This window comes from Dama dama, chromosome 5 (assembly GCF_033118175.1).
Source record: "Dama dama isolate Ldn47 chromosome 5, ASM3311817v1, whole genome shotgun sequence".
Lineage (NCBI taxonomy): Eukaryota > Metazoa > Chordata > Mammalia > Artiodactyla > Cervidae > Dama > Dama dama.
Window position 1 is genome coordinate 21,203,152 of NC_083685.1, and position 13,575 is coordinate 21,216,726.

Here is a 13,575-nt window from a genome sequence, read left to right on the forward strand (position 1 = left end):
AGTCGAGGGGGTGAGTATTTATCCCCCATTTTCATATTGCGCATCTCTTTAAAAAGCAGACTCTCCTTCGATTCTTTGAGACCCAACATCTAGACCAGTATCGCCAGCATCAAGCACACAACATACCTAAACAGGGTTTGTGGGCTGAATGAATACACAGATGAATGAATGAATGAGTTAGTCCTAGGAATGTGCTGGTAAAACTTAGTTGAATAACTGGCTCTATTGGGGAAAAAACAAAAACAAAAACAAAAATCCTTGGTTTATAGCATTTACCAGTTTCCATGGTATAAAAGCTCTCACCATGACTGATCTTAAGCTACACATGAGATGTCATGGTGGGGCTCCCTGGGTGGCGCTAGGCAGTGCAGGAGACATAAGAGATGTGGGTTTGATCCCTGGGTTGGGAAGATCCCCTGGAGCGGGGCATGGCAACCCCCTCCAGTATTCTTGCCTGGAGAATTCCAAGGACAGAGTAGCCTGGTGGGCTACAGTCCATGTGGTCACAAAGAGTCAGACATGACTGAAACAACTTAGCATGCATACGTGCGATATCACTGCATGTAGCCCTGGGGCACAGGACAGCCTCCAGTGAGTTGCGGGAACAGCTTTAACATGCCACTTGCTCTCTATCAAGGAGGCACTTACTGAATCAAAAAGCAGTCTGTTCCATATTTGAACTGTTCTCATTATTACCAGATTCTTATATAAAATACAAATGATTGACATCCTCCTTAGAGAAGAGGGATTCCTCCTTCGCTAGAGCAGAAGACCAGAATTAGGAAAGTATGTAGATTGTTTTGCTGTGTGACCTCAGACAAGTCCTTTACCCTCTCTGGGCCCCAAGGCCTGAGAATGACGAGAATGTGAAAACCGCATAGGCTCAACTTGACACAGAGGATAAATAGCAGCCTGCTTCCCTGGTGGCTCAGATGGTAAAGAATCTGCCTGCAATGCTGGAGACATCCCCTGGAGAAGGGAATGGCTCCCCACTCCAGTATTCTTGCCTGGAGAATCCCATGGACAGAGGAGCCTAGTGGGCTACAGTCCACAGGGTCACAGAGAGTCGGACACGACTGAGTGGCTGACATTTTCACCTTTTTCACATGCTGGATGGTCTGTGGGAAATGCTCTGTGGTTTGATTCGGACACATGCTCAGCTTGAACTAGGGAGGACCCCCCTGGCATGGAAATTTCTCTCCTGAGCACATCCATCATCACCACAAACCAGAATTGTGACACGTGCTTAGAAATCCTTTTACAAAAATTCCAAAACAGCCCAGCCCAGGGACCAAGCAGCAGGTAACCAAGAAAAACAAAAGAGAAAAACAATAATCGCCTTATTCTGGAAAGTTCAAATGTAGGCCAGAGCCTGTAAGTACGATTTTTAGGGCAATGAAAGGAATGGAAAATTTCGCTTGCTCACGTCTTTTTGTGAAAGCTCTCCTGGCGCCATTGTTGGCTCCGGGGTTGGGGGGTGGGGAATGGGGTTGGGGCAGTCTCATGTTGCAGGATGAATGTGAAAAGCACACGCAGCCCTCACTGGCTTCCTAATCTCCAGATATTACAGATGACAGATGATGGTTGGATTCTATCCATGGTCCCTGCAGGGGCTGGATAGCCATGCTGGCTCTCCGGTCTGTTTCAGATGCTTGTGAAACTCAGGCGGTGTGCTCAGCACCCTGCTTGGCATGTGAAGGGGACCTAGTTCTCCCTGGGGGTGGGGGGTGGGGTCTGTCTGTAACCTTGGGAGTGAATGTCGGGCTCCAGTGGGGACAGCTGAGTTTCCTAGTCCCCAGGGAGCTAGTGAACTAGCAGGTGCTATGGACACCCTAGAGACTTCTCTTCCAGGAGGTCTACTATTGTTTCCTTCACTGTGTCCCCCTCCTCTATTGCCCCAGGCATCAGTCCCTGGCATATGGGCTGCAGTGTAGGTTCATGTCCACCCCTGCTGCTCTCAGGGACCCTCTCCCTCACCTCTCACATCAGGAAACCTTGCAAGTTTTCTGTCTCACATCTCCCTTTGCCATCTTGCCTGCTACTACCAGGAGCAGCAGGTAAACAAGGGATAGGCCTCCTATTCCACTGGGAAAACCCAACGAGGAAATCAGGCTTCTTACCCATCTATGTCACACACAGGCAAAGCTATGATTTTTCACCAAAGAGCAGCTTTGGATGAACTGGCACGAGCTAGATTTAGACCCTCAGCGTCAAGCCCCTGGGATTTGGAAATGAACTTGCAGGTTATTCTTCTCTGTCCAGGAGATGCCAAGAAACAGAAGCATTTGCTCCTAGCCCTCTCCTGAAAGTCACCTTCACTGCTCACTGGGGTGGCGGTGACAGCCTCTCATAGTCTCCCCACTTCCTTTCTTGCTCCCACAATTCATTTATTCACCTTCCAATCACTAGAGAGATCTTCAAAAGATATAAATCAGAACAGAAAGGAGGCCAGAGTAACCACGTATCCCCTGTTGGGGTGGACAATCACCCTAGATGAGAACCGCTGCTCAATGAAATGTGGTCTTTCCCCTCTTTTTTCCTTTCTTCATAGCAGTTGCTATGATCAAGAATTCTTTAGTTTATTCATTTGTCTTCTGTTTATTGTCTGTAAAAGTGAAGTGAAAGCATTAGTCGCTCAGTCATGTCTGACTCTTTGCAACCCCATGGACAGGAGACCACCAGGCTCCTCTTTCCGTGGAATTCTCCAGGCAAGAATACTGCCACAGGTTGCCATGCCCTCCTCCAGGGGATCTTCCTGACCCAGGGATGGAACCCAGGTCTCCTGCATTGCCAGCAGATTCTTGACAATATGAGCCACCAGGAAAGCCCTTTATTGTCTGAGGAGGTTTTAAAGCATGACTGCATATTCTTTGACATCCTTTCTTTTCTACTTCCTCATCCCTTCACATCCTTCTCCTGTGCCGTCCCCTGCCCCTTCCCCCCACCCATTTCCCCCTCTTCATAAACGCAGAGAGAAGTGATGGGATACAGCAAGCTGAAGACCAGAATTAAGTCTCAATCTTTTCTGTACCTTCTCAATCCTCATTCTGGGCTCCATGCACAAGTTAGATTAACAGGTCTCAAATCTTCCAGAGTTTACAATCCAGCGATGCTCTGCTCCATTCAAGTAGTGATGCTCAAACTTGAGTGTGCATCAGGAGGGCCTGTGGAAACACAGATTTCCAGGCCATGCCTGATTCAGCAGGTCTGGGTAGGACTAGAGAATCTGCATTTCTGTCAAGTTCCCAAGAGGTGCTGCTGAGCTGGGGACCACACTCTGAGAACCGCTGCCCTGTTTTAACTCGTGAGCACCAATGGTTTGCATGCTGGACTTCCTCAGTCTTAACTACCTGCTTAATTTTGCAGGGGAGGGGTTCGATAAAAGAATAGCAACCTCGGGAATGTGAATGGAATTGCGGGTGCTACTTTCTCCCCCTGGGGTGAGAATTGAGATGCTGCAGGCAGAGGGGCAGCCTGGTGGGGGTCTGTGTCCCTGCTTCGCCAGAGGAAATGCCGCCCATGGCCTCACTTGGTGAGAGGTGCCCCGACAGGCAAGTGCTCATTCGCAGGTCCAGTGATGGGTTCCCCAGCTCTGGAGAAACATCTGAGCAAACCTACACAAACGTGGGAGCCTGTAAGAGACCTGGTTAATTACGCTGCCATTTGAAGGAGCATAATCGTCCTTGTGATGGAGAAAAATTACAGGTTACCAGGCTGTCAGAGGTAGCTGTCAGCCTGAGCATGAGCGACTTTTTAATTGAAAATGGTTTCTGTTCTGCTTTGTTGGGTTCACGGTTCTCTTATAGAAGGGTCACGTCACTCTACTGGAACACAGACGCCACCCAGGGAGGCGGTGTTAGGAATAAAGTGGGCTTGTCTCAGTCCGCAAACAGCAGCAAATGTCAGGGCATGGGTGAATTATGAGCTATTCCAGGAGATATATTTGTTTTCCTTTCTAACCCCAAAGCTAATTGTAAGAAATGAAATTCATGTTTGTTTTTCTTTAGGTGTGTTTGAATTTACAAGTCTTAAGTCTTGTAGAACTAGGTCAACCAGACTTTGCATATGCTTATACTTTGGATGAAAAAAGCCTTTATTTACATCTCTCTCCACTTCTTTCCAAAAAAGGAATGAGACTACAGCTTACAACAAAGGATCTTATTAAAAAATTAAAATGAAAATATTGGTATAACAGAAACAGTATGTTAGGTCCAGTGAAAGAGGGAGTAACTATGCTGATGATAAGGATGAACTGTTTCTATGATGAGGCATACGACTCAGCCCCGAGCTTCCTGGTAGCCAGGTTAATAAGGGAAACACAGGATATCTCATATCTCTCGTAATAGAAAGAATGAAACAACAATTCGTTATTTCTGATACCAAATTCTAAAATAAATTTCTTATATTGGGCTTTATATAAAGGATATCAAGTTACCATGCTCTGGACAACCATTTTTGAGCAAATGCAAATATAGAATTCCCATGATGATTTCTTGAAATAATCTTGGATGAAAGCCAGTATGGTGAAGTAAATTCCTCAAGGAGCTAATCTGACATGGTTCTTGTGTGAAGACTCCTTGTGACCTCATTTGAGCTGAAAATGGATCTTTCTTGGGGAGTGGAGGAAGGATAGTAATACTCCAGCAAACTCTGTGCTATTTTAGTTGCAAAGGAAAGAGACTTGCACTGGTTCTTTCAAGTAATGGGACCATTGCAAGGCTATGATAATTGCTAATGCCTTCCAAATGCTTTTCATCACAATGAGAGTAAACGCTGCAAGGTCCTACGTGACCAGGCCCTGTCTGGGGCAATTCCTGCTTCAGGGTCTTTACACATACTGTTCCTTCACACAGAACACTCTTCTCTCAGTTGTTTGAGTGCTAGGCTCTGACTCATTCTTAAAATATGTGTCCAAGTGTCCCCTCCTCCAGGAGGTCTTCCCTGACCACCTAACTAAAACAGCCTTTCTCCCATCCAAGTCATTGTCCATCATATTTATTTCATTTTGTCTTCAATGCAGTTGTCACTCTGAAATGATTTCATTTACTTGTTCATTTTCTTTCTCTTCTCTTCATGAGATCAGGGATCATGTCTCTTACTCCCTAGACAGTGCCAGGCAGTTAAAACATACCTGAAAATGATGTGTTGAATGAATGAATGAATAAACATACAATGGATATTTCACTGTCTCCAAATGCCCAGAAAGTGAGCCCTGGTCAAGATTGTCATGTACAGTTGTGTATGTTGTATACTGCACAACTACAGGAGGTACATGCACCTTATGTATGGCACATTCAGTGTACACCCTATACAGCTATGTGCAGCCACCATGGGGTATTGGGTCCTCTTGGAGATGGCAACTGGAAAGCCCAAATTCCCAAGAAAGTGCAAAGGCCCCAGCTGCAGGTCCCAAGGAGCTTCCCTCCAGGGCACATCCATTGGCAGGATTCCACTAGTCTCTTTGTTTCAACTTTTCTCTCTGTGTCCTCTTGTGTATCCTCTCTCCATCATTCAGACACCCTGATCTTGGTCATAGCTTTGTCTTGCTCACGTCTCTCTAGCGCCCCTCCTGCCCATGTCTTCTGTCAACCTCATGCCTTTTGGTTCCTGTCACCAACCGCCTTGTCCTCTCCACATTCCCAATTCAGATTCCCCAGAGGGAAAATCTTTTTGGTCTCAGTTTTCCTATTTGGGTAGAATCTTCATGCTCAGCCTGCTCACTGGTTGCCAAGCAGCCAATGGCTTGGCCACGGACACTGGGTTGTGCGCTCTGTTCAATCACCTGCCCCCTGAGGGGAAAAGTCTACCGCACAGAACAGGCCTCACCCTGGGAAAGGTCTACAGGTGGGGTAGTCTCTCCCTTCTCGAATCAAGGGGCATAGCACTGACTTGACCTACACTTCAGCTCTCTGAGAAGAGCCAGGAAGAAACCATGTGATGACAGACAGCAGATCTGTTTGTCTGAAATCCAAACTGACTAAGGGCAGAGCTCCTATTCTATAGTGAAAACCAAACCAGGGAACTGGACTTTTCATGCACTGTACACTCAGGGAGAGAGATGAACTGTCGCCAAAAAGAGCTGCTTTGGCTGAACCAGCAAGTGCTTGATCTAGAACATGAGCACCACGCCCATGGGACATTCGTTTACAGGTTTTCTCAGAAGGAGATTTTTGAAATCATCTTGGAGTGTATTCTGTTCTGCCTAGGAGTCCCCAACCAATAGAAGCATCTTGGTAAGCAAGAAAGCTACTTTCTCCTTCTGAGCCTCAATTATGCCAATTTTCCTGGTGGGCATAGCCAGCCTTGAGCCCATTTGAGAAAGCTTGGAGGCTTTGAGCTGGGCCATGAACATGGATCCCAGCCCTGCCCCAGTTTCAATCACTGCCGAGGACAAACACTTGGGAAGCAACAGTCTCTCCTGCTATGTCACGGTCCTCCAAAGAGACGTCCTAGAATCAGGCCTTATGGCCCACTCAAAGTGAGGACTTCTCTCTTATTCCCCATGTTAAGCCTGAGGAAAGGGAAGTCCAGAGAGGCAGAAGTTAAATGACTTGACCAGGGTCACCCAGCACCCACAAGGAGGCTCCAGTCTCCCTTCCTCTCTGAGCAGTGTTCTTTTCATGACATCATACTGTCTTTCTCTTGCTCTTTTAAAAAATATTTATTTATCCATATGTTTATGTATATGTATATATTTGTTTGGATGTGCCAGGTCCCAGCTGTGGCACGCAGGATCCTCTATCTTCATTGTGACACGTGGAATCTTTTAGTTGTGGCATGCAGAGTCTTTTCATACTGCTCATGGGGTTCTCAAGGCAGGAATGCTGAAATGGTTTGCCATTCCCTTCTCCAGGGGACCACGTTTTGTCAGAACTCCCCACCAGGAGAAGGGGACGAAAGAGGACAAGATGGTTGAATGACATCACTAACTCAATGAACATGAGTTTGAGCAAGCTCCAGGAGTTGGTGATGGACAGGGAAGCCTGGTGTGCTGCAATCCATGGGGTTACAAAGAGATGGACATGACTGAGCAAATAAGGAACAACAAATGCAGAATCTTCAGCTGGAGCATGAGAACTCCCAGTTCACATGGGGTCCAGTTCCCTGATTAAACCCAAGCCCCCTGCACTGGGAGTGCGGGGCTTTCACCACTGGGCCACCAGGGAAGTCCCCATACATTCTTTCTCATTGTAAGCTTTCTTTAGTACCACCTGTAACTTCTCAGAGAGAGAACTGATGTTGCTTATCCCTACAATGGCGAAAAAGCTGGCTTAAAACTCACATTAAAAAAACTAAGATCATGGTATCCAGTCCTATCACTTCATGGCAAATAGATGGGGAAACAATGGAAACAGTAAGACACTTTATTTTTTTTGGCTCCAAAATCACCGCAGATGGTGAGTGCAGCCATGAAATTAAAAGATGCTTGCTCCTTGGAAGAAAAGCTTTGACATACCTAGACAGCATATTAAAAAGCAGAGACATTACTTTACTGACAAAGGTCCGTCTAGTCAAAGCTGTGGTTTTTCCAGTAGTCATGCATGGATGTGAGAGTTGGACCATAAAGAAAGCTGAGCACCAAAGAATTGATGCTTTTGAACTGTGGTGTTGGAGAAGACTCTTGAAAGTCCGTTGGAGTTCAAGAATATCAAACTAGTCCATCCTAAATGAAATCAGTCCTGAACATTCATTGGAAGGACTGATGCTGAAGCTGAAACTCCAATACTTTGGCCACCTGATGTGAAGAACTGACTCATTGGAAAAGACCCTTGTTCTGGGAAAGATTGAAGGCAGGAGGAAAAGGGAATGACAGAATATGAGATGGCTGGATGGCATCCCCAACTCGATGGACATGAGTTTGAGCAAGCTCCTGGAGTTGGTGAAGGACAGGGAAGCCTGGTGTGCGGCAGTCCACGGGGTCACAAAGAGTCAGACATGACTGAGCAACTGAACTGACTGACTGACAATGCTTGGCAATGGTTTCCAAATAATGATGATTAAGGTTGGTTGAGATGAAATCAATCAGGGTATTGCTTCTTTAAAGCATTTTGGTGATAGCACCTCCCGCCCTCCCAGGGCCTTTGCACCTGCTGTGGCTTTTGCTTGGATTGTCCCATGGCTTGTTCTCTGACTTTATTTTCCTTTTCAGATGTCATCTCTTTAAAGGGTCTTTCTTTAACCTTCTCATTTAGTTATCGCCCATCTTGCTTTCTTCCTTCACCATGTTTACCTTTGTGTACCAGCAGTCTGTTACCTGCTGCTATAATATTTACTTATTTTTTTTAATATATTTATTTGGTTGTGCCAGGTCTTAGTTGCAGCATGTGGGATCTAGTTCCCTGCTCAGGGATCGAACCCAGGCCCCCAGCATTGGGAGCACAGAGTCTTAGCCACTGGACCACCCGGGAAGTCCAATATTTGTTTGTTTATTTGCTCATTATCTACCATGTCTACTGGAATGTTGACTGCATGAGGGCGGCTGGGACATTGGTTTCTTCTCTCCTGTGTTCCCAGGTCCTTGAACAATGCCTGACACAGAACAGAAGTTAATAAATGTTTACTGAATGAATGAATGCCTAATCAATATTTATTTCCTCATTTGGACTTTCTGTTGAAGTGAAGAGATGGGTCCCTGCTGGTTCATCCAATGACAAGGCTCTGTAGGGTGACTGACTTGTCCCAGTTTGCTGGGACCTTCCCGGGCTCAGCACTGAAAGTCCAGTGTCCTTGGTCTCTGGCAGACAGGGAGGGTTGGCCACCGAAGGGCTATGATTTCATTAGCCCTGTCATTCACGCTGTTAATAATAGCCACTAACTCTTATAGGGTCCTTACTGAGTGCCAGACTTTGCTGTAAGTGCTTTACATCAATCACTTCATTTAATCCTCAGGGCAGCCTCATTTGGCCAATATGGAAACTGAGGCACAGAGCTTTAGGTAGTGGGGAGAGGCTTCGAGTCCATGCACATCACCTCGAAGTCCAGGATGTTAGCCTCCTTACCAGCCTGCTTCTTGATCAGTCTCTCAAATCCACAATCTCTGTCCTGATGGCCACCACTGGCCAGAGAGAGGACCTCAAAGAAGCCGATCAAGGCAGGGCCGCCTGTCAGCTCATAGTCCCCAAGGCCCCAGCGGCTGCCAAGACTCCTTCGGCCCCATGAGCTCATGCGTATTTCGTTTTCACCACCTTAGCCCCTGGTAAAAATGTATGTCTGTATAAATAAATAACTAAATAGAGTGGATAGAGTAATAGTAAGTGGCACAGACCATAAATAATTCTGTGAAATGAGGAACTTGGTGAGCGGTCGAGAGGACTCCTTTATAAGATCAAACGCTGACTGTAAATGCCAGGGGGGAAGTTTATGAGCTGAGAACAAGCCTGCCCTCCCCTGGCCTGGGACGGCTCCCCTGCTCCCAGTAGGATGGGGCTGTGGCCGGGTGCCCTGGCAGGAGCTCACCTGACCCGCCTGGGTGGGCTCCCCAGGGAGACAGCCATTGCCCAGCTCTGGGAGCCCGGGGGTGGACAGAGCAGGGGTGCTGGTCCACCCCTGGCCTTACTCAGAAACATGCCTCTTCTTTTTGCCTATTTAAAAAATTTCTTAAATTGGAATATAATTGCTTTAAAATGTTGTGTTAGTTTCTGCTGTGCAACAACATGAATCAACACATGAATATATGTGTGTGTGTGCATATATATATATATATATATATAGGCTTCCCTGATAGCTCAGTTGGTAAAGAACCTGCCTGCAATGCAGGAGACCCCGGTTCAACTCCTGGGTTGGGAAGATCCCCTGGAGAAGGGAAAGGCTACCCACTCCAGTATTCTGGCCTGCGGAATTCCATGGACTGTATAGTTCATGGGATTGCCAAGAGTCAGACACGACTGAGCGACTTTCACTTTTACGCTTTCGCACATGTATATATCCCTTCCCTCCTGAGCCTCGCCCCCGCCCCCATCCCACCCCTCTGGGTCATCACAGAGCGCCGAGCTCAGCTCTCTGTGCGGTACGGCAGCTTCCCACTAGCTGTCTATTTTCCACACGGTAGTGTATACGTGTCATGCTGCTCTCTCAGCTTGTTCCGCCCTCCCCTCCCCCACTGTGTCCATAGGTCTGTTCTCTACATCTGCATCTCTATTCCTGCCCTGCAAATAGATTGATCTGTACCATTTTTCTAGATTCCACAAATATGCGTTAATATATGATATTTGTTTTTCTCTTTCACTCAGAGATACACCTTATTCAACATACTCCTGTTTCTACTTATCCAGGTCCAAACGATATGAGTATACTAGCCCCTAGAATAAATTAAAAATTAAAAACAAACATAAAAGAAAAACTTCTGTATGCATCGTTCTAACCCCCTCCCCACAAAACAAAGGAGTCTTGCCCTCCCTCAAACTTTCCAAGTTCATGGACTTTTTTATTATGGATATTGAATTTTCATATCCACTAGTGCATACCTGAAAGGCCAGCCCAAATGGAAAGGACCAGCCATACCGAGTGTTGGTGCAAATGTGGAAGGCTCTCCTACAGTGTGGGTGGGAAGAGAAAAAGTGCTGTCACTTGGGAAGACAGTTGGGCAGTTTCTCAAAATGTTCAACACACACCAACCCTATGAGCCAGCCATTCTATGAACATGCGCGTATGTTCACCAAAAATCACGTACTGGAACATGCAGAGCAGGACTCTTGGAAATGGCCCTGAACTTGGGGCTCATCCAAAGTTCCTTCAGCAGGTGAACGGGACACTTGGGGTCTCTTCGAGGGGCCACATGTGGGATCGACAGACATGTGCTACACATAACACGGAAGAACCACACACGTGGTGTCGAGCAGGACAGGGAGCGGGACGCGCTATCTGATTCCTTTGACATGGAGGTTGGGAGCCGGCACACACCCTCCAGTTGGAAGGCAAGGATGGTGGTCTCCTTGGGTGTATGTTGGGACGGGGCCCACGGCGGACATTTGGGGAACTGGGAAGGCACTGGTCTTCTGTCTGGGTGCTGGTTATGTGGGTGTGTGCACTTGGTGAAAATCCAGTGAACTGTGTGTGTTTGATTTATACACTTTTCTGTGTATGTTATGCTTCAATTAAATAAAATAAATAAAAGTAAAACAAAATTTTATTTACTAGACCCGGGTTCGATCCCTGGGCTACGAAGACCAGACAGTTCCCCAATCAGGGATCATACCAACGTCCCCTGCATTGGAAGGTGGATTCTTAACCAGTGGACCACCAGGGAAGTCCCTCAATGAAACCTTTAAAAGTTAGGGAGTGTTGAATAGAGGGGGACAGAACGCAGTGGTGGCCCAGTGGTGGCCCGTGGCTTGACTGGAGTGATGTCCTCTCTCTGCCCACTCTCAGTCACAGATATGACAGCTCACCTGTTTTCCCTCCAGCCTCAGGGGAAAAGTTTCCTTTGTCTCCATGTGAAATCTGGCATCAATTCTCCCAAAAAGCTGGCGCACTGGCTGGGCCTGCGAGGCGCTCACATCCCCACAGTGGTTCAGATATCCCAACGTTGGACAGCAGTGACTGTTTGGCTGCCCAGAGTGGGCCTGCTTGCCCTGAACGCTGCCTTGGACCCCTGGTCATGTCCTAGCTAGAAACTGCTGGCTGCTCCCCATGCCCGCTGGCCGGGGGTGGCCAGCCCCAGAGTCAAGGACAAAGACATTTTTAGAAGAGCGGCTGAGAAACATTTTGGCAGCTTCTCAGGGTGTGCTCAGGCCTGTAACTTACCTCATGGTCTAACTGGAAGGTATTTGCAGCCCATAAAATTGACACGAGGCATCTTATTGCCAATGTTATTCTTGGACTGAAATTTCATTTTGAGGACACTTGAAACCCAGGTATAGAATCCCCTAGTTCAGTTGTCTTCCTCCGGCTAGTCTGGGGAACATGTTGCAGGAATGTTACCTGGCTGGTCCACAGGGCCAGGAATTCACAGGGCACGTACAAATTCGTTCAAAAAGATGCACTGTGGGGGCAGGGAGACTTCCCTGGTGGTCCAGTGGCTGAGACTCCATGTTCCCAATGCATGGGGCCCAGGTTTGATTCCTGGTCAGGGAACTAGACCCCACGTGCCGCAACTGAGAGTGTGCATGCCTCAACTAGGACCCAATGCAGCCAAATAAATAATAAATAAATATAATAAATATTTTTAAAATGAAGGTGCATTATGGAGTTTGCCAAATTTTAGGTGTATGGGAACTCTCTCTGGTCCTGAGCCTTGATTAGAGTCATCCTAGTGTGTTTGACGGAGAAGGCAATGGCACCCACTCCAGTTCTCTAGCCTGGAAAATCCCATGGATGGAGGAGCCTGGTAGGCTGCAGTCCATGGGGTTGTGAAGAGTCAGACACGACTGCGCTGCTTCACTTTCACTTTTCACTTTCATGCATTGGAGAAGGAAATGGCAACCCACTCCAGTGTCCTTGTCTGGAGAATCCCAGTGACGTGGGAGCCTAGTGGGCTGGCGTCTATGGGGTCGCACAGAGTCGGACACGACTGAAGTGACTTAGCAGCAGCAGCAGCAGTGTGTTTGAACTTAGATTCAAAGGATGGATAGAAGGTACTAGTGGTGAAAGAAAGGAAGGACATCTCCAGCAGAGAGACTGGCACATACAAAGGCCCTGTGGCAGGAATAAGGAGGAAAGAACCCCAGTGTGGTCAGGGCACAGGGGTGAAGGGAGTACGCAAAGGTGGGCAGGGCTTAGACCCCACAGGGCCTTGCAGCCACACTGAAGAGTCTCACTTTATCCTAAAGGCAATAGAAATCATTGAACAATGTGAAAGGAAGACAGAGTTGGGGTTGGGAGAGATCCACTCTTTGAAAGGTCACTCTGCCTAAATTTCCACCATCTGCAAAACTGCTCTGTGCAGAAAGAAGGAAAGGTGAGAGACTTCCTGTCTCTCAGGAAGTGGACAGCCCAGGTAAAGAAACAGAAAGGAACCCTGTGCTGTCCTCTAGAAAAAAGATGTGAGCCACAAATGCAAGACAAGTAGTTTAAATTTTCTAGGACCCACATGTTTAAAAAGTGAGAAGAAACAGGTAAAATTAAAAATTTAAAATTATTGAATTAATTTGGCTGCACCTGGTCCTAGCTGCCGTACATGAGATCTTCATTGCTGTGTGCAGGGTCTTTAGTTGCAGCCTGTGGCATCTAGTTCCCTGAACCAGGGATCAAACCCAGGCCCCCCACATTGGGAGTATGGAGCCTTAGCCACCAGATCACCAGGGAAGTGCCGAAATTAACTTTAATAACTATTTTAACACATTTTCATCAGTATATTTAACACATTTCCACCTCAACATTATTGATACAGAACATTACTCTTACTGTTAGTGAGATATTTCACATTTTTTCACATTGCATCCTTAAAATCCCATGTGTATCTTTTGTTCATGGCCCATCTCAGTTTGGAGTGGCTACAGTGTGAGCATCTCACAGTCATGTGAGGTTAGTGGCGGCAGAATTGGACAGCGTGGATCAAAGTCATGGGTGCTGGCTTTCCCTGACTGCTGCCTCGGATGAACCCATCAGACAGGAAGGATGTGGAAGGTGGGAAAGATT